The sequence below is a fragment of the Cyanistes caeruleus genome, chromosome 2, assembly GCF_971803275.1.
Source record: "Cyanistes caeruleus chromosome 2, bCyaCae1.hap1.1, whole genome shotgun sequence".
Taxonomy (NCBI): Eukaryota; Metazoa; Chordata; class Aves; order Passeriformes; family Paridae; genus Cyanistes; species Cyanistes caeruleus.
Genome location: NC_141702.1, coordinates 48,943,411 through 48,970,614, shown reverse-complemented (window position 1 = coordinate 48,970,614; position 27,204 = coordinate 48,943,411). Strand labels below are relative to the sequence as shown.

At 40.5% G+C, this 27,204-nt stretch overlaps 1 protein-coding gene and 1 long non-coding RNA gene across 5 annotated transcripts in view; one reads left to right on the top strand and one right to left on the bottom strand.

The window, feature by feature from the left end:
* Positions 1-27,204, bottom strand: part of SLC35F1 (solute carrier family 35 member F1) — a 226,086-nt gene that overhangs the window by 183,759 nt on the left and 15,123 nt on the right. The window lies entirely within an intron of this gene.
* On the top strand, positions 59-13,651 carry LOC111927294 (uncharacterized). Of its 4 annotated transcripts, none has more exons than XR_015283133.1 (4): positions 59-233; positions 4,947-5,021; positions 13,028-13,264; positions 13,392-13,651. It is a non-coding gene; the product is annotated as an uncharacterized LOC111927294 (long non-coding RNA). The 4 variants fall into 4 exon arrangements; XR_015283130.1 differs by lacking the exons at positions 13,028-13,264; positions 13,392-13,651 and adding exons at positions 5,678-5,745; positions 6,258-6,371; XR_015283131.1 differs by lacking the exons at positions 13,028-13,264; positions 13,392-13,651 and adding exons at positions 5,678-5,745; positions 5,983-6,177.

Sequence of the window (27,204 nt, the reverse complement as noted above, 5' to 3'; positions counted from 1 at the left end):
GATAATGATTCAGTTATTGTTGAAGTCAACACCTAAGGCACAACCCACTTGTCACAAACATTGCACAGACTTAATTGTCTTGTGTCATAGTCCCTAGAATACCCCTCCTAGCTCCCAGCTGCCTGTCCAGAAGGCCTTGGAGCAGGCCTCCTACAAGCCTGTACAGCACCTATGAGTCCATGAAGATGTCCCAGATCCTCTACAGCACATCTCAGAAGCCATTATATGTTCAGGTAATAGAATTGAGCCCATACTGGTAAACAGCTGAACCTCTGCTCCTAAGGCTTTGCTGACCATACAGGCTGAAAGCTCTGTAACACTCACAGTGGGTGTCTTCACCTCGGCCCACCTCACACCTGCTGCATCCAGGATGCACTGGCAGCACTTACTGCTTTGTGGTTGACAAAGTAATTCAGGAAGTAGCAACAGCAAAAAAAACATTTGCCCTTCTTTCATTTCACTATGCAAATATTTACCTGCTAATCTAAAAATCAAGATGGACATTTTCTAAGGGTCCATCCTGTACCTTGCTCGTTAGATGAACAGGATGTGGAGCTTTGCCCTCAATGGCAGCAAACACGCGAAGCTGCCTGTAGAAAAGGGGAAATTCTTGCAAATATAGCATGATAAATAAGTCACTTATATTTCTTTGCATGAATGGATTCATTATGTGCAGCTGTTCAGTGCACATCTACAAGATTTTATGGATGAAAAAGTCACATTATTACTGTGTTATCTGACCAGAAATGAAGCATGGACTAATGCCATCACGGAAATAAAATAATTAATTAAAGCATCCTGTGTTTTTGAGTTAGAACCCCAGGTGAATCTCAAAGATACATGCAATATGAGCAGGAATATATCTTGAAGATTCTAAATTACTCCTGTGATTAATAACAATTAATGAGAAAATAAAACTGAATTTTTCATCATACGTCTCTATAATATACTTTAATCTGCTTTGGCAATTTTACTACAGCATCCAGAAAATCACTTTAAACTGTACCCTAATAAATCTCCAATACAAAGAAAAAAAAAAACCAAACACAAGCACAAGCTATTTCATTACAGCAAACAAGGAAATTAAGCATCCATGGCAATTTTCTGATTTCATTTATGTCTTGGATTAAAAAAGGGACTCATGTGAGTACTTACACTGGCAACTACAGGAAAAAAGCTAATTATAAATTGTATCTCAGTACTTTTTTTGAGTTTTATGACAAAGAGCTCCTTATTTTCAAATCTTACTGCAGCAGAGTACAAAAGTTGTCTTTCAGATACTGCTGACATCCGTGCAAGTCAGACAGAACAGTAGCTCAGAGGCATATCCATGTACTAGCAAGGACTCAGACCACCACCACAGCCATGAGCTTTCTAATTTCTTCAACAACACATTTAGACATGGTCTAAATAGCAAGATATTCCCTGGGCCAAAAAATACCACAAACACTGCAAAAGCGGTGCTAAGGCAAGGCAGCTAATGAAAAAAAAGTGCTTTATGGCCTGTAAGACTAGTTAATCAGTAAGCTTTTTCTTAGGAGAGTCACACTTCAGGGAATATTCTCCCCACTTTCATGGCACAGTGGGAGCCAGGACAACTGGGAGTCCCCCACCAGGGCAGGGCTACCTTCCTCAGACTTTCTTTGATTAGTCTATTATGCTATTTCCTGTTGAAATACACCATTTCCACGGGAGAGTGAGTAGGAAATACTTTTTCTGTTAACAATAGCCTGAACCTGGCAATAGACTGAAGATTCCAGTCAACAAATAGTGTATACACAGAAAAAAAAAATAAAAAAAATTGAAGCTTTATTAAGAGTATAATGCTGTATTATCACAATGATACAGAGTTAACTTGTGTGCATCCTGTATCTGACGCTTAGGTGCCTCATCAAAAGACAAAGAACATAAATAGAAAAAGCCTCCTTTACAGGTACCCAGCTCTGGCTTGCAGCAGAGCATTTGGGTTTGCAATACTTCTATTTCTCTGCTTATTTTGGCATTTGGTGATTCTGGGTAGGCCTCAAAGCACAGTCATGGTGATACTGCACAACAGGGTAAAGAAAGGTGCTATGAGGACAGCCTCCAACTACAGCACAAGACAAAAGAGCCAGCAACTTTATCCCCAAATCCATGAACAGTGTACATGGCAAATTAGCCCTACTTGCTCCCTGGCCATCTTGGTATTGTACAAGATTTACAGGACTTGTTCATTGTTGTGAGTGCCTCCCAGTTGCATGCAACAGGTTCACTGACTGACTACCAAATGCTCCAGTTAACCCAGGCTCAATCTAGGAAAGTGCCAAAACAGCAATTCTACTGAAGGCAATAAATCCAGTAACAAGGCTTAAAATTAAGATGATGTCTAAAGGGCTTTTGGATTCCTTCCTATTAGAGCTTCCTATCATCAGCTAAAAAAAACAACAAACCTCAAACAAGTGCTAAATCAAAGCATCCAATGTGATCAGAATTCTACTACACAGTATTTTGTTTCCATAACACAAGCCATGGCTGAAAACGATACTAATTATGGCACTAGTACAGCTGTATTAATTATAGCTGCATTAATTAGAGCAAATTCCTGTAATTTAACTAGGTTGGCACTTAGAAGTGCTTGTTCAATTATGATACATTTCAGACCTTTGTCAATTTTTTTCTCAACACGTTGGTGAACTTTTAAGTTAGTGCTGTGGGGCTTACACAGGTACCCATTCCAAGGAGGTGATGTTTCAAAAATGTTATGTCTTCAGCTGCCCTTGAGTTATCAAGGGAGCTAATAAAACTGCATAGAGGGCAGAGCTCAACCTGTTCTACCTATGATCTGCTGCAGCCCAGGATTTTGTCTCTCCTTTTGGGCCTGCCCTGACAAATGTCAGTCTACAACATTCCAAACTGCTAAAAAAATTCTTTTGAACTCAAAGTGGTAATTTCAACAGCCACCAAAAAATCCCAGAACTTCCCTTTACAGGTTACATGAAAAAGAGCAGGAGAAAGAAAACCTCTGGGTCACAATTTCTCAAATCCTTGGGATCTGCCAAGCTTTGAATTAGCCAATGCTCTTATTAGAAAAACTCAACACTGCAAGACATTTCCTGTGCAAGAATGGGGTAAAGTGAGCAGGAGCCAGACCTCAGCACTTATCTCCTTATGCACAGCCAGCATCTTTTTAAGATCTTCATGTTTCAATATATTCATCCCAGTTCTAAGTTAGCAAGCAGCTAACAGGCTCCTCTTAGCAACTGGAGACTTTGGTACATACTTGAAGCATTTAAGGTCTAGTAACATTCTATATCTTAATAAGGAACTGCATATAATATCTCCAGAAATATAATTAAAATTTTAAAACCTTTGAATATGTAAATAGATATGAATAACAACATATATAACAACATACTATTTCATTAGGATCAGTGTTGTACATAGTCTCAGACAAATTTTTAGCTAGATTACAATAACTCAAAAAGACAGAAAACAGAAGACTCTCACTTTTAAATGGCACATAGCCATAAACTAATCTAACCAGATTTTGGGAAGATGTGATGATTAAGTGTCATGGTCTACAAGAACATGCATTAACAGGAAACTCTGTGCATGAGCATATATGTATGCATGCCCATGTACGATACCTGAATTCAGTTAACAAAATACATCTATACAAGAGAAAGCTAAGCAAAAATACAATCCCAGGCTTGACTGAAGAGGCAGCAAAGAGGCTAAAGCTGTAGAAATAGGATGACATGCAAAATTATTTTACCTCCAAGTAAATTGTCAGGCAAGGGAAAACTCACTAATAAATATTGTTACTGATAACGCTCGACAAACTTTGTTTAACAAAATAATGACACAAATGTAAAGAAAAGTATGCTGTCTCAAGATACTACTGGTCTGAGACAAAATATTGATTGTAGTAAAGTTTGAGACATAAATTGCCTACATGTGGCACACAGCCTACATGCACATTGATTAACCTCCTATAAAAAACATCCAAAAACGCATTTCCTGCACGTCAGACAAAATGCACATCACAGGACATTCAGAACAGCATCAGGGATCCAGACAATCATTTACATGCATCTCAGTAGGCACTGGGTACCCTACTCCTTTATATTATAAACCACTTACAACAATGTACATTAACCAGAGGACAACAACACAGACATCTGTCTACTGTAGCCCTGATAGTCAGCTTTAAGTACAGCACTTAATACACCACTGATGATGTGCTGTCTGAGCCACCAAGAGCAGCTGTTAACTGCTGGCATGGCAAGGAAGCAGCAGATATGGATATACCACCTGCTGGTCTGCTCTGGTTTAAATACATGTAAAATTGACATTATGCCCTGAGTGACCCAGAGCTATTATTCACCTGTGCTGCCTGATAGCTTAACACTGCTTTTGATTTGAGCTGCATTGCACTTAAGGGAAGATAAGAATAGAACTCCCTATGCCACTAGATATAAGTAAAAACTATAAAAAACCCTAAAAACTAGTTTATACTACTGTAATCATGTAAGTTACATGGCCAGGCTCCCTACCAAAATTCATTTCTGGCATCTTCTGAATTGGCAGCACAAGCCACTTATCACAGTCAACTACACAAAAGCCTTCAGGTCACTCTAGCTTGCCCAAAACCACACAAAACTTCAGCTATTATAACACTCTCCCCCAGATGAAGCCTAAATGTAGCACAGTCATTACTTAAAGCAGTAATGGGGCAAAATTTAATCGACCGGAATTTGTTCGGGGATAAAGTCTGTGCAAAGAAGGATGATTAATGCTCTTCAATCATAATACAAATTGGAGGCCCACAACTCCAGGAGCAAAAATAATTCACATTAACTGTTTGTAAAGGAGAGCTGGCTAGGTGATTTATCTTCTATGATCAAAATAATATACTGAGTTTTTGCTGTGTTACAATCATTAAATTTCCCTCATTCAACATTCAGCAAAACGAGAGCAAAATGCGAGGAAGAGATGAGGCTGACTCCAGGCAGGAAAGGAGTGAGGTTAGGTTGTTGCAGGTAAGGAGGATTCAAGGAGCCAAAAGGAGGCATCTCTCAGATAACTGGGTGGCCTGAGTAATAATCACAGCATTCAAATTCTTGCTGGAAAAAAAAAAAAATATAGAATCTGATGAACTGGAATTTAATTGCAACACAAGGCCAGTCAGGTTTTCCTGACTCAGATCATACCCAGATCTCATAGACTAACTGTGGACTCATTTCCATTTATTTATCTGTGTCACTGACACTTGTTGATTGATACAGAGGAAAAAAAAAAGAACTGAATATTAGCACATGCTCTCTCTCCCCTGCAAAACGAGAAGAATCCAGCCCATTCCCACTCCCTCAGAAACCCAGAAGCCACAGCACAAAATTATGGGTCAGTACAATGTGAAAAAACTCTTTATAATCCTGCCACCAGTAAAACTCCAGAGAAATTTAATCTCAAAGTCTGAAGAACAGATCACCGGAAACAGTCAACTAACAAATAAATAATTTCCTATCAGCATCAGGGAAGCTAGTGCTTTGCATCCCAGACATTTATTACCACATCAGAAAAGGAAAAACTACAATTTGGATTTTTAAAATTTTTTCTTCACTTCTGTAAATAGCACTAATTAAATGAAAATAGAAGAAAAGTTTTAAAGGATAGTGTTCTCCTTTTTTGTCTTCAGTATAAATGCCAGCAATTCATTAAAGAACATGTGCAGGGAACCAGAGCCAAAGCATTCCTAAAATGGAAGTAAGTGAACAGGAGCTAAGGTCTAGTAATTATATAGGACAAGGAACCCTTTCACCTTTCCATTTTATGGACCATTTTATGACTTTGGCATTACATGGGATGCTGCTAAAAGGAAAAGAGAAGGGGTTATAACTACTGCATCAACCCAAGCAATGTACATAGTACTTAAGCCCTTATTTTCTCTCTGCTTACTATCCTCTGGTGACTAAAACTCTCCTGGTTCTGAATTCCCTCCAGGGTGTTTGCATGGAGCTGTACATATTAAAATCAAGACACCACATACTGCACAGACTTCCAAGCAATACTAAGAGATTGCTTTACAAACAGTAACTTCAGCTGAAAAAAATGGATAGGACACACTGAAACTTTCTAGTGACAGAAGTACTGCCCTGCAGCATGGGTAGCATCAAAGCCTTCTTCCCCCAATGACTGGCCTATGTAAATATTTACTATTTAGTTTAGCTATAAAGTTTGCCTTAGTAAACAAACTATTAATATCTCCATTTTTAAAGATTACAGAACCATGAAGAAAGGGAAGAAAGATACTGAACACAAGCTTCTTCTCTGAAAGCACCAGAAAAAGCAAAGAGCTCTGGTCAGAGATTAAATATGTTGTACTCTCCTGACCCAGATGTTACTGGAAGATTTTTTTTTATTGCTCCAGAGACTACCTTCAATTGTTACAACAAAAGCACCACCACTGAATATATCAATTACATTTAATTTTATACTGCTACATGCCTAAAAAAACCCCAAAAAGTTAGTTCTAACCAGTGTAACACCATAATGGTGTGGACCAAATAAACCAAATATAGCCAGAATATAGCCTGAAAAACTATGACTATCAAAGTAATAAACATCAGAGGAGACAACCCTTTGGGGGTTCAGACAGAGCTTTCAACCACATTTCAGTAGATAACATCAAGCTTATTTGTCCAAGCTACTGTTTCACACCACACTGGATGTCTGAAAATTTCATTGTTAAAAATTGCCTGCTGGAAAAACACAGGACTGTAACACTAACTGTTATTAAAAGCTATTGTTATTGAAGACATGATGTTGATTTTCACAGATGAAAATTTCATTTTGCTTGTCCCACATTTTGGAGGTTTGTTAGTTGTAGCCAAGCCCAAGTCAGGAGCCAAGATGACAGCAAGGATCTCTTATTGCATATTACAAGGGCAGTTCAGAATAAAGTGATGTAGTTGATGATGTTCCTGCTCATTGCAGGTGAGTTGGACCAGATGGTCCCTTTAGAGCCCACTTCCAACCCAAACTATTCTTTTAAAATGCATGCTTGTATATTGCAAACTTGTTATTTTGAAAGGGATTAAGTACACTAATTTATAACCTTCCAAAACTTTATGACCTATACAAATTAACACATCCTGAATTAAGAGGTCAAAATTCAAATGAAAAGTCTTTTTGAGATATAAGAAAGCTACAAACTTTGGGAAGTTATCTTTTTTTGTCCCTTGTAGGTACTAAAACTTTTAGGAAAACTGAAATACATACTGAAAGATTATTTCTCTGCAAGAACATGACCTATGAATAAAGAGTTAAATTTTCAAAGTCAGAAAAGACATCAAGATGCCTGACTCTCAGTGAAAGTCAACAGGAACTCAGTGCCAGATTGCCATTTATGTTTTATTCTAATGAAAAGCAAGAGCTTAATTATAGGCCATCATGGAGCATCCTCAACATTCAAACTGACTTTAATGAGGGGAGGAGGAGAACTGCGTGGTTGGGCTTTTTAGTTGAAACTGCCACCCCCAAAAACAATAAAAAAAAAACCCAAAAAAACAAAACCCAAAAAAAACCCACAATAAAACACACCCAGCAAAGTGTTGTGTACAATGCAAACTAATTATTTTCATGGGAAATTTAATTATTGTGACCCAAATGGGTAACAACTGTCACCTGATCAGAGGGACTCTGCCCTCCCCAAATCGATTGAGCCCATGAACACTAAATTGAATTCTAGCGGCTGCAGTGTGCAGCTGACCTCCCACTCATTAGGAATCGTGCTATAACCAAGTGTCTGTAGTTAAGTACTTCTGTGAGACTATCAAGGTCCAATATTCACAGGAAAAAAACATATTACTGAACTTGGTTTTCTGCCTCTCCCTGCAAGCAAGCAAGCAAAAGTGGGCAACATCAGACCTTTGTCACTCTCTTTTCTTTTCTCTGACATGCTATGAGCAAACCACAAAGCCTGAGTTCCTGCACTAACACAGAGCTGGCAGCACCAGCTCTCAATTCCAGTCAATAGGCAGGCAGGCCTCTCTAAAGTCCCTGCACCAACCAATTTGAGATGCATGAGCTCCTGGCAGCAAAATAATTATTTCCTCAGAGGTTCTTATTGTCTCTAGCACGCCATGAATTCTGTTCAAGTTCAATTCAATTTATCACTCTACATTACTAGCAGCAGCTGACATCATGGGTGCAATTGTAAAAGAAAAGGGAAATTATTTCTGCCCTCATACATTTAGATTCCCTTCCCCCCAATAAGTGCAGTGAAGGGAAAAAGCTTTGAGCAATCTGAAATCACAGAATGACTCTTTCTATAAAAGCATTGCAATTGTCCAGCAAACCTCTCTATCTACCACCACTGAATAGTATCAGGTACCAGAGAGACCTGAAAGGGAATAAGGAGAGGAAATATGACCTGCAAAAAGGTAGCAATTTTAGAGTACAATGTTGTTTTTTCCCCTCTAATATGCAGCACATTCTTAGGCTTGATACAGGTGAGATGCTGACGGTCTGGCCCCTCTCAAGCAGAGCATGGCAGTGTGTGCTACTTACTAATCACAGCCTGGCACAAAATAAAGTGTTCTGCTGAGGGAAGACCTAAGTGCCTGCACCTCACAGGATGGAGCTCACCTGCCTTCATGTCACGATCCTGATACACTGCATGACACAAAATTTTTTCTTGGATTTTTTTTTTTAATTAAGTGGAGAGTAGTTGCCTTAATGAGTGCTTCACAAAAAAAAAAAAACAACAAAAAACAAAAACAACAAAAAAACAAGACTTCTTTCACAGGATGTGTTAACCTGCATCAGTACAAAACTATTTCACCTTTGTGCACCATCAATATTTTACTCCAAAAAGCAGCTCAAAAAGCCACCATTTCAACAGAAAAGGATTCTTTTAAAATAGTAATTAAAATAGTAAACTTTACTATTTTTTTTTCCAAAGGAATCAAGTAACTTTTCAGATGTTCAGATGAAAACAAATGCTTTTTCATGAAATCAAAAAATTCTGTACTTGCCCTTGAAATCCTGTAACCTGTTTGACAATACAGAAACCTTTCCAAATGGTGTAAGCATTCCCTGCCAATACAGGAGATAGAGGGGGGTTAAAAGTGACAAGACTGAATTTGAATCACCACTGAAAGGGAAAAGAGCAACACATATTTCATTCAGTGTGCTGAAACCAGCAGTGTGAATGGCACAACCCCACTGGCAAGCAGCTGCAGCCCTGCTCTTCTCCCTGGTGCCCACTGGCAGGAAAAGGGGAGGTGGGCTCCTACTCAAGCATCTTACAACAGCTTTACTGCAAGAGACACTTATTCCAACACTGCAACAGGCTGCCCAGAGAGGTTCTGGAGACCTAACAGTATAACAGGCTTATGTGCTGACCCACAGTATTATTAAAATTTGATCAAAGGATAAAAAATTCTCATTATCTTTCAATACTAGATATTGTCACAAGTGGCACAGAAATTCTCTTCTGTTAGGAAATTAATCTCCATGGTTTTAGAAACTTCAAAGATGCTTCATTATTGATTGCCTAAGCTAACTTTCCATGTCTTGAAGGCACTTTTTCTTTTTTTCACATTCACTCTGGACAGATTCTTAAGCAGCAGCTTTGCCTGAACACAACAAGTTTTGATAGCCTAACAGATGTCCACCCTGACTCTGTATTTAACATTACAAGCTAAAACACTAAATCCATAAGTACTTGAATGCTTGTCACTTTGAATCCTGCATGACTCATCCTTCAAGGCAGCCTATGGCATTCCAAACTGCCAAGTATTCCTTTGCCACCCTGAAATTCCCTCCTTTGCTGCATGTTTTCCAGTTTCTGATCCGTGGACTGGGTTGAAAAGGCAGCAGCCACCACAAAGCTGCAGCACAGTACCCAAAGTGGTCCTGAGCAAATCCTTCTACTTACTGACGGGGTAGGGAAATTGCAGCACATGCCAATATTATCAGAAGCTCTGCTCTAGAAAGGGGAAGCAAATTCAGCTTACAGGTCACTCATTCTGGCAACTGAGATCTCCTTCATAAGTAACTGTAACGTGTGAAGTTCCCTCTCCATGTGAGTGTTTGCAATTAATCATTTAATTTCCAATAACAAACTGCAAACCCAAAATGTCTTCACTGACCATCCTGCTATGCTGCTAAGGTTTACTGGCACAGTGGGAACTTACTCATCTGCCATCTGGGCTAATGAAGTTACTGAAATTGTTGTCATTCTCTTGACGGATCACCACTGCAAAGAGGAAACGCTCTCTGCCATGAGATTTCAAGTTAGATGGAAGCTCAGCAGTGATGAGATCCAGAAAATCATGTCCTCTTCCAGACCTGGACAGCAGTACTGTCATGCCATGCTTCTGCCCACATCTGGAAAACATAACTCCTCCTATACACTTACCCTTGCCCTGTGCCCAGTCTCCATCTCCTCCTTCCTGCTGTTGGATTCTTCTCCTTTCCCACGCTCACACATATTTTCTGATTTGTCATTTTCACACAAATCTGCCCAAAACATTATCACCTTTGAGCAGCATAGTCTATCTCAGACTCACCCTCATCCTAGAAGAAAAAAAAAGTTTATTCCTGTCTTCACATCCTCTCTACATGTGAGGGGAGGCCAGGAAAAACATCACCCCAGGGCAGAAACAAGCATCATGCCAAGGGGACAAATGTCAGGCCCCCACCACAGGCAGAGGCAGCCTCCCCAACCAACACACTTTCAGAGCCATTCCAATGTACATTCAGCCTTGTGGAAGCTCTGCCTGCTAAAAAAAACCACCCTTATCTTCCCCTTCTTTTCCTTTCCATGCTCTGTTCTAGTCAGAGCAAACAGAGCTTGAGTTGAAGGAGTGGAGCAGAGTTCAAATAGTATGGGAATTCACAGGAGGAGGGTGACAGGGAGCTACAGGACAATCTTAAGGTCAGGAAGTCTTAGGTACACCTGGTAATAATATAAAGGAGATATACCTGCATTTTTAAAAGTAAGTGGATAATCCATAGTAAGTATGGATAGTAAGTATCCCTTAGTATGAAGGGGTGTGCCACATACTCATCAAAGCCAGACACATAGGATTCTGCATTGCTATAGAAAAGAAAATCAATCCCTTCATATTTCTTCCTTTCAGTAGTTACATAATTAGCCATTAGTACTACAGTTCATTAAAAACAAGCAGTAAAATTAAATACAGACAAAACCAAAATTCATATATGCTGTTGTAGTACATATTCTTGAAGTAGTTAGTAAGGCCATTTCTCAATTTACACAAAGAAGCTGGGAAATACCCAATTTCCCACCAAATCGAGGCTTTTTCTGTATCACTTGAGTTTAGTCATAGCCAGGCCCAAAATTTGCAGAGATAACCATATAACAAAGCAAATTTATGTCACAGATAAGTTAATTTGTAGTTGAATGTTATGAAAGAATTTTATCCTGCAAATAAAAATAAAATTATGAATACATAAGCATTCTTGAGCCAACAAGACCTTATGAAAGAAAAGCAGACAATCCAAGTATTTAGACTGAAAACTAGCTGCTTTCTGAAGAATAAAAGTTGTACTTTTACTACATAAGGAAAGAATTAAATAAATTAATGTCTTTAAAAAGTTAATTTGAAGATTTGGGGCTATTCTTACTGTTTGTAAAGCCAGAGCAATGCAAAGGTACAAATCTGACTCCAATGTAGAGAAAATAAGCTAAACTGGATCTCCATCAAATACTGAGTTTTCTCTCTATTATGTTATGTATACACACACTGTAGTTCTCCAGATTTATTTTTTTTTTCATTCAAATAAGCCTAAAAAAAGACAGTAAGAAAAAATAAAATCTAGGAAATACAATAAATTCCCAGAACTGCAAGATGGAAGATGTATAAACCCATAACCCTGCAAAATCTATTGTTTCTCCTTCTCACCACAGTCTTTGACAGAAAGTTGATGTGCATTTGAAACATGTATCAATGAAACACCTTGGTAGTAAGAGGAAAATTCGAGCTAAAGGAACACTATGGGAACACACACTTAATACACCACTTTCACCTCCGGGTTGAAAATAAGGCCAGAGGTTCACAAACAGCTTGTATCAATGTAAAATCAGCTTTTGCATACACTTCAGTGTGTATTTAGGGGGAAAAAATCCAATTATTTCTACCAGATAGTCCCTAAAATACAGTTTAAGACAGTTAGGAGATTAAAGACACTGAAGTCTTTTCATATGCTATTGGCAGGTGGTGTTTTGGTTTTGTTTTGTTTTTTAATGTGCAGAAAAAGCCTCCAGCCAGCAAAGCATCCATGCAGCTGGAAAGGCAGCATTCTTCTAAGCTGGATTATGTGACAGTTGGTTACACCTATTTCTAACACTTGCCTCCCAGATAAAATGCAAATACAAAATCTCCCAATTACTTATGATCATTAAAGAAGCCATACAGTTTGGGGCTTCAGTAGTCTATTGGCTTGGAGTGTCTTGGCCAAAATCCAGCTTCAGTAAGAACATAGAGGTGCATCCTATTACACTTAAGCAGCATTCAGCAATATTAACTTGTTTTCATTTTCCTTCTTACATTTAGAGAAAATGATGTAAATCCTATATGTGTGAGCACTGTGGACAAAATTTTAGTGAAGTTCTACACATTTATGGAGAGATCCTCCTTCAGAAACCTTTCCATCAAATCTATAAAATACAAACAATAAATTCTTGAGTAACCCTACTTCACATCAATGATTAAAAATATAATCAGTTTTTAACACAGCAGAGGAACACAAGCTGGGAGACAGCTGTAGCTACTGCTGGTGGCCTCTGAATGCTCCCAAATGGGAGCAGGGATTACATTTATCACTAGGACAAATGAAAAAAAATGATTTATTGTTCTCACCTGCAGAGTTAGAAGCTACAGCTGTCAAAAACAGAAAGTGTAGCTTAGAATACCTCTGTGTGCATTTTAAATGCACTGAAGTTAGGGGAAATCTGCAAGAGACTGATTTTTCTTTGGTTTTTATTTAGAAACTATTATTATTCTTCTTAAAACAGCTTGGTTTTGGTAAAGCAAAGAGACAAACAGAAGTATGAGAGCGGCAAGATATGAGAAACTTGTTAACTGAAAGGAGAGAAGCTTGAAGGAAGCATGAAGATAACAAGGTGATTAAGAAGCATGACAGAAGGGACCAGAGAACCTAGGGAGAAGCAGAAAGCCAGGCACAAAGACAGGGGGAAAAAAAGCCACACAGAAAGCAGGTCAGGACCAGGAGTTCACAAGGCAACCAAAAGGTACAACATCTGAAAGAAAACCAGAGATGGAACATGATGCCCCATATAACGTTCACCCTACTGCTGAGCAGGGAGGAACCGCAGGGAATGTTCTCCTCACTAACCACTAGAAAATCTTCTCTCTCAGCAGGTGGGGTTTTCTCTGACAAAGCAAGAGCCTAAGTGACTGACCCACTCTTATTTATTAGCATCCTGACAGAGGGACATCCAGCACCTGCAACATGGCCTAGCTAGACCCTGGGCACTGAATCACTTCTTCCTATGCTTCAATCACCACTGAAAGAGCAAATCACACTGTACCTGAACTCAATCCCACTAAAGCCAAGGAAAAGGCTGCTGCTTCAAATTACAATTAATAAAATCTGAAATGCACAAAGGAACACCAGATACCGACTCAGACCCTGCCCTGAGCTATTATCCAGGTGATGGGACCTGCACCCCCTGACAGCTGCCTGCCCCACAGCACAGGTTGTGCTGCCTCTGCACGTCTCTTCAGGTGCTCCTGAAACCAAATGCACTTTAAACTCTTACCTGCACAAAAAAGAAGACATAAATGCTTTAAATTCATTTTGCTTTAAAGGAGAACTGCAGGGCATTTTATAATTAGCTGCTAACCCAGGGAGCCAATGCTGCTGTGTATCTAGACATTTTTATGAAATGGCTAACTAATCGGAAAAAGGATCAATGAGAATAAATCACTGTTTCCCTCTGGTGCAGGCTGACTTTCCTGATGCCCCAGGATTTATAGCAGCCTGAAGACCTGCATTAGCTACAGACCAAGCAACCTCAATGCCTAGCAGCTTTAAAGCTAAATTAAAGCATTCAGCATCACTTCAGCCACAGCAAAACATGTCTTTGGAGAACTCACTGGAGAAACAAGTAGTGGAATGATACTGGATAGGCAGAGACACACCCAGTTGAAAAAGGTTTCTAGGAATACTGTATTTATTACTGACAACTACTGCAATATGGCAAATGCTTCCTGCACACATAGTCCTTACTTACAAAGTTCAAATTCTATCTTCTCTGGTACAAAACACATAACCGATCATTAAAATTAAACACAAGAAGAACCAACGAGGGAAAGAAAATTGTTCTTTCAGATCACAGGTTTTATTGTGGTCATCTATTGCATTTTAACAGCATCAAAGTGAGTAAATCACTTCTACCAAAAAAATCCACAAAAATATACTTTGGGGTCTATAATGTTTCTTGGAAGTATTATTTGATTTTTATTCCTCTGTCAGCATGCATATCGCTTCACCAGCCTCCCTTCTATTTCCTTTCTCACTGGAAAAGAACACTTCCTGCCTTGCCCTAGAAAGTATGAAACCTTAGGAACAGAAAAGCTCATTTTTCCACTTCATCAGATGCTGCTCCTGTTTAAACTCATCTCAAGAAATACTGCCTGTGTTAGCGGTCTGCACACTCTTATTTTCCCATGCCAAGAAGTCAGCTAATAATGCCAAAGACAGAATTTCTTCCTGCTTCTGTCCAGTTCACGTGAAAGTCAGCTGTGGTTGTTGTATAAAATCACGTAGAAAAGCAGGGGGAAAAAGGGTGATGCCAACTTCAGTAAAAAGAATCTCTGTTCTCCTACGTAGCCCTTCGAGATTTAAAAAGGAAAAATGAAAAGAAGAAAAAAGCAGCTGTAGCAACATTATTTTAAATTGAAAGCGCAAATCAGATTCAGAATCCAATGTAGCACATAGCCCACCTGTGTCTAACATTAGAAGCTCTGGCCACTCAGTTTACTGCTTTTGCTAGGGACACTGCTCACAGGTGCCCACCGCTGGTTTGCTCTATCAGTACCAGCGCAGGCCTGCTCATATCCCAGCATCAGGTACCAGCACTGACAGCTCTCCTGATCAGCACTGCAGGTGGGATTTTGTTGGCAGGAATTGAACTTCGTACACCAGCACTGAAACCTGGCAGCAGGGGACTCGCGAACTTTGAACCACGTGTTGATTCACAAGAGTCAAAACCAAAGGACATAAAGAGCAGGGGAGTAGTTCAAAGCCACATCTGGCTGCCACTTGGAGAGATCAGCCTGGAGAAGGCACTCCAAAACACATACACATAGAGCGCAGATGGAAGCAGCAGCCAGTTTCATCTTGTAAAACCTCCTCTGGGGAATGCTGATCCCCAAAATGATACAGTGGATTATTTAGGCTTGCTGTGTGATCTTTAAAGTACCCAAAATTTGTATGCAGGCACACAGAGACGTGTTTAGTCACGCACTCAGTACATCCAGGTGTCCACAGTTCACTAGTTACTCCCTTCAGAGAAATGTGTTTATAATAAATGACAACTTCCCTTCCAGTAAGATTTACACCATATGATCTGTATTCAGTGGAGAAGAGCCAACAAGTGGGTTGAGTTACAGTTCCCTCCTTGGGGGAGGAGTGTGGTGGGGGAAATCACAACTTTTTACATCGAACATTTAGACAACCTAGAAAATAGCCTGATCTGTTGTCCCTCTTTTCTCAAAACATGCAGCAAGCACCCCACAGTAGAGAAGTTCCAAGGAAAGGTTTCAAAGCTGTTGGTAGCAGCACGCCCCTCTGGGGACAAAATAGTGCTTAATTCTGTTAAAGATAGAAACTGCTGCTCTAAATATTCTGGAGGGTAACAGTTACATTTTACAGGACTACTGTGGAAATTTTTAAACAAGGCTTTTAACTTCCTCATTAAATTTCATGTTTGTTTTTTTTAGCACTGTCATTTCTGTGTCTGGTTGGTGTTTGGTTTTATTTTAAAACAAGGATTAAAGAAAAACCAGTTTGTAAACCTGGAAAACTTGTAATGGGACATAATAAGAGTCCAGAGAAGTCCAAATTTCTCAAGATCTAAAAGAAGCATCATTACCAACTCACAGCTCAGGTTTTGCACTGCTTTCTTATTTTAGCTATCAACATTTGCAGCTACTACAGTGTCAGAGAGCAGGAGACCCAACCCCTCTCCACAACTGACAGGATTAATTTGAGTAACTTATCGACTGGATGTTTTATATTCTTCAGAGATTGTGAATACTCTTTTTTTCTTGTAGGGACATTAAACTATTAGAAAAATCTTTTGCTAAACGTATTTGGCGAGATAACAAACCGTTATTAGAATTAGCTACATTATTGCAGCTAAAGACAAGGGAGATCTTTCCTCTCCCAAATTTATAGTTTTATAATTGACTATGTCAATTAAGATCTAGCCAAGATTTAGCAGGCAGTAGCTGAGGGTAATTACTGCAAAGTCATTGAGGTAAAGATTTGTGCCTTATTTTTCTAGTTGCTGAATTAATTTTGTCTAGCCATTTTGTACAGCACCCATCCTCTTTATGCAACTTTGCTGCTTATTTGCAAGAAACTAGACTTTACATTAGCAGGCCAGAGGATTGTACTTTCATATCATGGAAAATGTTATCATATGTGTTGTTAAAAATCCCTCCCCCCTTTTATTTACCTATGGGAAATCTGATTGTATTTTCCTTTTTGTACTCTTGTGATGTCATTTATGGTACCACACTTCCAAGCAGAAGATATATCTGTGTGTTACTAGATGGACACTTAAGTCTGGCATGGTATCAGACACAAGCTGTGTTGTAGCACATCTCACTGTGATTTGTGGTTTCTTTAGACATGTGACTCTTGGCCACATTACAGCAAGTTTTCACCAAAAAGAAGTGGATGGTGTTGCTAAGCCTCCACACCAACTCAGTATCAAGGTCCCACTGAAAGCTCTAAAGGGCTCTGTTGGTGGGAGACCCCCATTAAAATTACAAGAATTATTAAGTGTTGTAAGTTTAGTACTCACTGCTGCTTCTCCATAACACAGACACTCACCTTAACTTACCTAAAATTGATAGAAATTAAATCTGAAGGAATACATTGCCTATTAGCAACAAGTATTACATCTGCCAGCTTTCCCCAATAACTCACTCACCGGCACTGGAAAGATCCAGTATGATCTCCAAGTATGAGGCAAAACATGGGTTTATTTTTGCTGTTCAGAGCAGTAAGATTGTATTAGCTGTGTAACAGCCCAATATCATCACACAGCAAGGCAGTATGAAATATAGCAGAAGTATAGGGGCTGAAAGAAGGAAATCAATGGGTATTTAAAACACCATTTAGTTGATTTACCTGTGGCATGAAGCACTGTCGTTTAAAAATCTCTCATGGAGATGTCTCTTCTCCAAATAAATGGCTGTACTGAGGAGATTATTTACTAAAAGGCTTTTAAATGCTGCCATTAAAAGCAACACATTAAAATCAATTAAAAGGTTTTATAAAAACACCAATCTTCTCTCTCATTTCCTATGCTCTTGCCAGCATCGTTTCACCCTTTCCTACTCCTGCTAAAGCCAACAAGGTGCTTTTCCCCAATTGAAATAGCACAGAAGGAAGCATATTCTAGCTATTACAACAAAACCTTCCTCTAGGCATCACTCAGTTGTTCCCAGACAGCGAGGGGATGTGTGTGTGTGTCTGGGAGCACTTCCATTCAACTTCAGGGCTTTCCTGCATAACACAGGTTATACCTTGTGTATGTGTTGGGGAGGAAGTAGACTGAGTCTCATCAAGCAGCATTTGTCAAGGATTTTTGATTCCCCCCAAAAGACATGAGCAACCTATTAATTTAGGAGTGGAATGCATCCCATCTAACTTAAGCCATTAAAAAAGATGACTTCTCTGGTCACTTCTCACTCTTCCACAAAGAAGAGGGGAAGACACATGTATTTATTTAAAAATGCACCTAAACACAGAGCTTAGAGTACATAAATTAAAAAAAAAAAAACAAACAAAAAATCACACTGGCATTTCATCCATGAAAATTATTCAGCTTTCAGTACTTTCCAGCTTACAGGTATAACTCATGTTCCTGATTGTGACAAGTCTCCTTCAGGTAGCTGAACTTGCTTAGGTGAAAACCACAACATTTTCACCAAGAAAAGGCTAGTAAAACTGATGGCTGCACCACAGCTGGCATCTTGAGATAGCAAATAAAATGGACCTTCCTTTATGCTTATTCTCCACCTTTTTTTGCTTTGGCTAATCTTGGGGAAACTAAAGTGTTCCTCCTCTCTTCCAGCATGAAGATGTATACTCTACACAGCACTTCTATATCTACAACAGCAAAAAAAAGTCTACAGGCCTCCTCTATCCATCAGCAACACGAGGCTGAAGGTCAAAGCATCATGGATTCAGGCCCTACAACAGTGGAGGAAAAAAAGAAAGAACAAAAAGGGAAGAAAAAAAAAAGATACAAACTCTGCATTATTTTTCTGCTTAGCACATGAAAAAGAAGCAGCCAGAGAAGTCTCGAAGGAATAAAATTTAAAATTCCATTTAAATCACAAACTAATTTAAGATTTCCACTTGTAAATCTCAGAAAATCATCATGTGTTCAGAGATGGGGTGGTAATTTGAAATACATGCAATTCTCCATTCATAGACAAGCAGTTGGATTATTTGCTTTGGAAGAAAAATGTCACTCATTCGCAGCCTTGGAGCGCAACTGGGGCTTCCATAAGAAATAATGATTACAGTGGGGAAGGTGAGACCTCAAGTCAGTGCTTCTCTGCTAATTCAGTCAAATTTCACCCATTTGTTCTAGATGCAATATTTGCTCTCAGGCTGGTAGGAAGAAACACGTGCCTCACACTCAGTGCATTTATTGTTTGGCTACTAGGAAATTGCCATTGTTCCACATTTGTGTTTGGGGGTAAAAAAAAACAAACAACACACTACTTCTTGTCTGGTAGGCTGTTGGGGTCTTTTTTAATCTTTCAAACAGCTACAAAATGCTGTTTCACTTCCTCATGCAGCAGGTCTCTGCTCTGTTTCTGCTTCCCAATGCTCTCAACTCTGTGGAAAAGTCCTCAAGTTCTGAGTTCATGCAGAGTTTTGTGAGGCTACATTACTTTAACACAAGAGATTTCAAACCCCAGAGCGAGTTCCATGAGGGAACTTCCCGGCAGCCCAGAGGAAGCAGCAGAGGGGCTGGGGCAGCGGGGTTTGGCGGCGGCCAGCCCTCTGCGGAGGCCTGGATGCACTCACACAAAAGCATCATCATTCTTTCGGGCTGGGGTTTCGTCAATGCAGGCAGCGGATTCCAGGCGCTGTTCCCCGCGTTGCCTAGCACAGGGGTGCTCATTGAGGCTTTCATCGCAGCTCAGGTGCCACAGAGGAGGGCAGCGGGGGACCCAGCACAGCATCCAGGGAGGGATGGAGGGATGGAGGGATGGAGGGATGGAGGGATGGAGGGATGGAGGGACGGAGGGACGGAGGGACGGAGGGACGGAGGGACGGAGGGACGGAGGGACGGAGGGACGGAGGGACGGAGGGACGGAGGGACCGCCCGCTGCCTTCTGCGCCCTCCGGGGCAGCCCCACTCTGCCCCCGCACAGGAAAGCCCCGCAGGGGCAGCCAGCCCAGCCTGGGATGACACCCTGATCCCTGTCACTGCTCCAGGGGAAGGCAGGGAGGTCCCCTCTGTCTGGGGACAACCAGAGCCCACTGCTCAAGGTCTTGTACCTGCCCGCCTGTGACAAATTACACTCCTGTGCCATGGGAAACAGAAAATAGCCCGCCACAGTCGCATTTAGACCTGATGCTTCTTATACAAATCCTTCATCCCTCTCTTTAATAACTCTGAAATGTCAGTTTTGACAAAGAGCTAAAAAAAATGTCGATATCAGAGCTACAAAGGATGTTTTATATCATTTGTACTTCTCTCTTCCTCCCATCAGCAGAGAATTATTTCCTCCAAATGGGTTTGGGAGGGCTTTCTGTGATTTAGTTTGGATAATACCTCTTCTTCTGAAAGATTAGTCCACATACAAATAGATACCTCCATCGAATCATGTTTCCTACTACCTAGTTTCTGTATCTATCCTATTACTTCCAATTATGTCTTTTTTGAGATGCCCCAAAAGCCTTCTACTACAGCACAGGAAGAAGTAAGACTTTCAGATTTTGTCCCTTAAAAATAAGTAGCATATAAGGTTGGTTAGTACATGATCTTTCACATCCTTCAATGTCCCAAACCAGAAAATAAATAAAACCTATTTCTCTAAGAGCACACAGAGCCAGGACTTCACAGAAAAAGATATCACAAAAACTTCTAGTGAAGGGAGCAAGGAGAAAAGTTAATTAAAAACTAAGGAGCTTTTGGGGGCTAAATCTTTGACATACTGGAGGGTACAAATCTCTTTCAAGGCATTTTGAGGATAATTTTTATTCAACTCAAAATATAGAGAAGTAGTATTTTATTTAGGAAGTTAATAAATCTTGTGTTCAGTTTATTACTATAGCACATGGTAAACAGGCAAATTTTGTCATGAAGCTAGTTTTCATGAGTCTGCTACACCACCCCATGTGGAAACCAAAACACTTGGGAATTGCATTCTGATTTTTTTTACCTTCTTCAGACATTACATAAAATGGAAGTGTTTATTTTTCCAAGCTCTATAGGGCCAAACACTGGAAGTCTCACTACAAAACACATGTTTTTCTAACATACTTCACATTGATCTTTATTTTCTATAAGCTAAAGACAACCTTTTTCAAATATTTAAAACTAAAATTTCAGATTCATTAACAGCAGCTAACATTAATTTGCCAACTCTTGTCTTTTCATTCAAATAATAGTCTGCAGAAAATTTCTGTAACCCAAAATATTAATCCAAATCTAGTTTATCTGGGTTTATGAATACACATATTAGTGTATCATATCACGGCCAGACCACTGCATTTGTAGATGGCTATTTCCCTCTGACAAGGGAGAAAAATGTGTTCCATCTCTGAAGCAGTAAAGATAACAAAACCTCAGAGATGTGGAGCTGAAGTATGGAACAGAGGTTTCCACAAGTTAAGGAGGATGTGGATATGCTGCAAAGTAGGCAAAAAAATGCTCTTGCAGACACAGCTGGATCTGAGGCTGGACAAAACCTTCTGCCCAGGTTTGTTTTACTGTTACCAACTTTAAAACATAAAAGCTCTAGAAATACTATGTTTATAGAATACTCTCAATTTTACCTCTGTTGAGAGGGTACCTTCTATTTAAAACCATGGAGGTCATTCTTACTGTGGAAAGTGACTCCAGTGGTGAGAAACTGAAGGAAGGCAGTGAAGCTGTCAGCACAATGGCTTTTCCTGGTTTTGGGGTTGAACCACATGTGTTTATGTGGTCAGTTAAAGCAATGAATATTTCAGATGAAATTCTAGAATACCCACCCATCTGAGCTCACTACTAATCTAAAAAGTCACAGCAGTCAAGTGATAATTGTATATAATCAGGCCATGCAAGCAAACAAGGAGGCAGCTTATTTACAGAGACAACTCTGTTGGCAAGAAAGAAAGCACTACCAAAATTAAACTGATAGAGAACGTGATGCCAATATTATACATAATTCAACAGCATCCCAATTACATTGCCCTTTTATGTTTCTCTGAGCTTGCAGTGAGAGATGGAAGAGACTCTTCCATACCTGTGCCATGGCCTTTCTAGCCTCTTGCTCTCCTTGCCAGCCAGTATTTACAATACAAATTAGAATAATTTATAAACATCTTTCCTGTTTTTTCATTAAATAGTCCAAGTCTCCTGACGAAGGGCTAGTGTTTGTACCCAAGGGGAAAAACAAGAAGCAAACCTGGAAAACACCCTGCTCTAAAGGTAGGGACTGCATGTCAGAACATGGGTTAAAACTAAAGAAGCTTTTTTTGCTTTGTTCATACCACTGCATTGTAATTATCCCATTACAGCATTAATCTTTCCAGCTGCAAATAGCTGATTTTATGATTTATACCCTGGTATGTTAAAACTGCTCTTCCACAAGAGGAGGTGCTGTGCCTCACCTGATTTTCTCTGCAGCTGGAAGATCCATAGCCCTGAGCAGATGAAGCCAGAACAGGAGTGCAAAGCCCTGCATGTGATGACAAATGAGGCTGCTGCCACAAAGACATCATTTGCAATCCAATGGTTGCCACATCAAACAATTTCAGTCACAAAAAATCGAATCTTAATGTAAGTTTGCTTTTATTTTTAATCAGACACCTTGCTTTTATAAGACATTCTAAGCAGATTAAAGCCATGGGAAAACAGACCCAGCACATTTTTGCTTTTCAGAGCCCCTTCAAGCCTACACATTTAAGTAGGGCCAAACAACTCCATGAAAGCCCACACAAGTTGGAGGAAGAGGACACAGGCTAGTGACTTCTCCCAGCAGGCACCAAAAGCCACTGTGCTATTTCAGTCTCATAACCCTGAAGTACTTTCCCCAAGAGACCTGAGCATCTGACCCTTGCCTAAGAATATCTTCCTCTGTGAGAAGGGCAAGAAAAAGGAGCAGCCAGGCTGGGGAGAAGAAAGAAGGGGAAGCTGCAGGTGAAGGGAACAGCAGCCACACAGGAAGCAGGGGAAAAGAGACAACTAGTGCTTCACAAAAGTCAAAGAATTAAAAGGACAAAGATAAAATAAAATTGTTTCCCGGGGCAGATGGAGCCAGCGCAATGCTGCAGGGCTCTGTGCTAAAGCCACCCTGTTGAGTGAAGCAGGGCTATGGCTGGCAGCAGTGACACAAGTGGCAGCAGCAGCTGCCACCATGCACCACGGTGGCTCTTGCCAGATGTGTCTGGTGGCCCCAAAGTGGTGAGAACCCAGGGGTTTTGGTAGTGAGAACTCAGAGGGTATCAGACAAGAGGAAGTTTCTTCCTTGCATTGCCAGCAGAGGTAAAGAAGCTGTTATCTATCATTCTGCTGGGCTTCAAGGCCCTGCAGCTGGGAGAACACGCTCAGCTTTCTGCCATTGCAGCAGGCTATCTGCTCCCAGCCTCCATCAGCCTCCCAGTACAGTCCCACTGGGACCTGGAGGAATGTCACCCAAGAAAAACCCCAAGACCCTGGCCCACCATTTCCACAAAGGGGAGTCCTGGCACAGCAGTGGATGCAGGAAGAGGACAAGAAGTTCCAGGACTTCTGGAAGGATACAGAGTGATGGCTGAATAGGATGCACTGCACAACACCAGGGCCTGTGTAATCATGCTGATGTACTTGAGACAAGCACTGCTCACATAAGCAGGGCTCCCTGAACTAAGAATCCCATTGTACTATTACACTGCATTAAACTTGAAAAACCCCAAACAAACACATTGTATTGGGAAAAAAAAAATAAAATATACTGGCTTGAACAGTTCCATGGGAAAAATGGAGCAAGAGACTAAGTTTGATAGTACTGGCAGCAGCATGGGTGTGGGCATACACAAGTTCAGGTCCTTGTGTGGATCACAATCATCATGATGCAAAGCCACTACAAGTATGGCAGGAACTGAAACTTGGTCTGTCTCCTATCCCCTGCAAGCCAATTCCAGATGCCAAGACAGGCCTCTGACTGTCAATGGCAAGGCAAGGCCAGAGGATGTTATTTTCTTCTCTGAATAGTACCTCCAGGGCTACTAGTAAGTTGAACAGGTGCTACCTAGAAAACACCACCTGTCTTGGGGCCTTTCACAGTCCTCTGCTGACCAGGAATAATGTAGACTTGAGAAAGGGTTTTCCATGGCCACCATGAACAGGAAGGAAGGGAGTGTACTGCTATTTAACTGGTTCTTGTTCTTCCACACAGGAAAGCTGATCCTGGAGGATACAAACTGAATAAACAAGACCTTAGCCTGCAGGCCTTGAGCAGCAATCCTGCACACTTCCAGTTTAAAACTCTCTGTTAAGGGAAAGAAGTAATGGCTGCAGAGCCATAGACTGGGGGTTAGGTCCATTTTGATTGTTTCTCCTGTAGCTACTCCAGCTTGGCCAATTCTAAAATCACACATATTTGCCATACACAAGGTGTAACACAGTTTCTTCAGCCACAGCTTAATTATCAACAGTAGTACCTGATACTCCTCAAGTACCAAAATTACAAATGAAAAACAAGCCAATATTATACACCTATAGTTCTGCAGATGGTACATTCACACCTCTGTGACCAGTGGGACTAAATTAGTAACCCAAAACTAGGATACCTAAGCATGCACTGAGTGCACACAGCTATTAATATTTCTGATAATCAAAGTTACCTTACCTATTTTAGCACATTTGACTCTGATGTGACATACCAAACAATGCCAGTACCTTGCCTGCCATCTCCAGTAAAGGTAATTCTAAGTTTCCTCAGACATATGTTGTGTATATAAATGTGTTTGTATCAAGGTGACATTCATTAAAAAAAGAGAGACTGTGCTGAATCTCACCTCTCCCTTAGTTTAAGAGAGAATATTGTGCATTTGATAACTTATCCCTTTAAACTTGTTTCCCTTCATGGGGTTTGGTCTTGGTGTTTTTTCTTCCCTGAGAAGCAATATTAAAGGTAACAGAGACTTTAGTGCCTTCAAGGAAGAAAAAATCTCCTCAAACTTCTGGACATATTTTTCCAACCATTCTAATAATGTACTGAGGGAGTTAGGACTGCCTTTCAAATGAACAGGCTTTAACCTACAGGAAGACTTTCAAGAATATTTGCATTCACTGCTGTTCAGGTTTCTGGACTAATGACATGGGAAACATCTATTTCTCTCCCATTACCTTGGCAAATAGTCAAATACAGAGCACAGTCCTGCTGTAGGTTGAGACACCATAGTAATTCCCTGTTGCTCTTTTTTAAGGTACAAAGAAAAACCAAAGACACACACATTAATTGCCTAGTGCAAACTTTCAAATAATAACAAACACAAAACAATTCATGCACACTGCTTGAAGACTGTGCTTCTTACATTTCCCAGGCATGCACAATCTGCTGGTCACACGAAGACTACATGGACAGACCTGGAAGGCACCACATCCCTGTCTATTTTACAGTTGTTCTTCAGAAAAATTCCATGACTCATAATGCCCAGGAAAGTGAAAGGCAGTCTAAAAGCATATACCAAGATACTTTGGCTTTTTTTACAAGTAGGAAGCAGAAAACCTCTCCATCCCAATTTTTGGGGGGTAAAAGCAAATAAAGGCGCCTAAGGAGCAGCTTTAACTAGCCTTTCAGGCAATTTACAGGGATCTGTAGTCGGCACCAGCCCTTAAAAGATGTGATTAATTGTCATAGCAACCAGGGCATGGAACCACACGCACTTGGGCTGGGACACAGGGACAGCAGTGTGCCCTCTTACCCACACACGCATCTCAAAAGGGTAACGGGCTCCTCGAGGGGCTTCATTGTTTGGGCACAGTTAATCCTCTATAATAGACCCTCTTAACCAGGCATGGGGGACTCTCCCCTCACTCCCCCTTCCTTTACAGGAAATATTGAAACCATGGTGCTGCCGTGGCTCTGGAGGGAGGCTGCATGTCAGGGGAGGAGGAGGAGGAAAGGAGAGAGTTGCACAGGCAAAGGAAACAAAACTGGGGATTATCATGTATTTTGGGGTCCAGCTAGGAATTCATCTTAAGAACTGACATACCACTTTTTCCTGCATTATATTGTATTTTCTTTAATCATACCATAAGTGTCTCATCTTCTGTCCCTCTTTCAGGACATCACCAAGTTTATAAAAACAGCCAATGTGGTCATACCACAGCACACCTGCAAGTTCATTGGCCATCTCTGCCTACCTAAGGTCAGAGCAGAGCCATGGTCATCAGGAGACACCAAAACAGCAAGAAACAGGTCCTTCCCTCCATGAAAATTTATTTCTATGCCACAGAAGCACACTTAAACACAGACATGCAAAGTAAGATGGAGGTTTTTGTTGTGTTGCGTTTCTCCACTCCCAACAAATGGGATTCAAACACTGGCAGAATTTACCTGAAAGCTTCTTCCCTAGCTTCCTGCTCACTCATTTTGGTACCCAAACACAAATCACTGTATAATGCCCTGTAGCAAAGTTGCTGGGCTTGGTGGTATTTCTTTGTGTGGTTTTGCATTTTTGGGGTTTGGTTGTTTTGGTTTTTTTTCCTGGGGGTGAGTAGGATGATGCGTTATTTTGTTTTCTTTAAAAATCAACTCCTACTAATAGACACCTTCCCAGTCTGAAGATGATCACTCCTTTTTCCTCCTTACTTGTTCTTTTGGTGCTCTAAATACAAATACTATGCTTGCTATAGAAGTTATTGTGAACTGATACATTGGAACTGGGCAGCACCTCTGTACAACAGTATGGCAAGTGAAAATACAACAAGGAGGATACAGGATTGATCTAGGAAGCAGGACTAACAGAGAAATGCTTCCCAGAAACTATCTGTGTCAGTACAGTCTCATGACCATCCCCAATGTGGGCAAATTGATGGATATTTTGCTTTTAAGGAATTATTTTGGTAACTGCAGTTGTGGGATTACAGATCAGAGGTACAGTTTTAGGAAAGCTTGTGCATGGCTGCTGGCCCCAGGAAGAAAGAGGTCAGGGAATGGCAATAAGCCTCCAAGATCACATCAGCTACCTAAAAACAGCTATTCACACTGTATTTCACAGGGAAGTGCTACAATACATGCTATTACAGAAAGGGAGACAAACCAGTTCAGTGGCTGCTGATTTTGGCCACCACTGATTGGGCTATTTTTTAGTCAGCCACAGCAAAGAAGTTACTGCACACCTTGACAGAGAGGCAGAAGTGCATCACAAAGCACACAGGAGCACTGCTGCACACCAGATATAATGATTTTAGACCTGCTGAACATGCACCTCCTCTTTTATTTCCTGTGAAAAACAACTGTTTCATGGATAAGGCTCCCCTTCCATTTTTTAGCAACAGGGAAACACACAGTATGCTTATACTAAGCTTTTTCACAAATACCTACCCTCACTGAACTCAGGCCTGCCTAAAAATAAATAAATTTTAACCTGTAACAAAGAAGACTACTGTCAATTTAGGGCTACATCACATCTCCAACACCAAGAACTTACAGGTCTAAGAGCACACATTTTTCCACCAGCCCCATTCAGAATCGCACTACCTGGTATCTG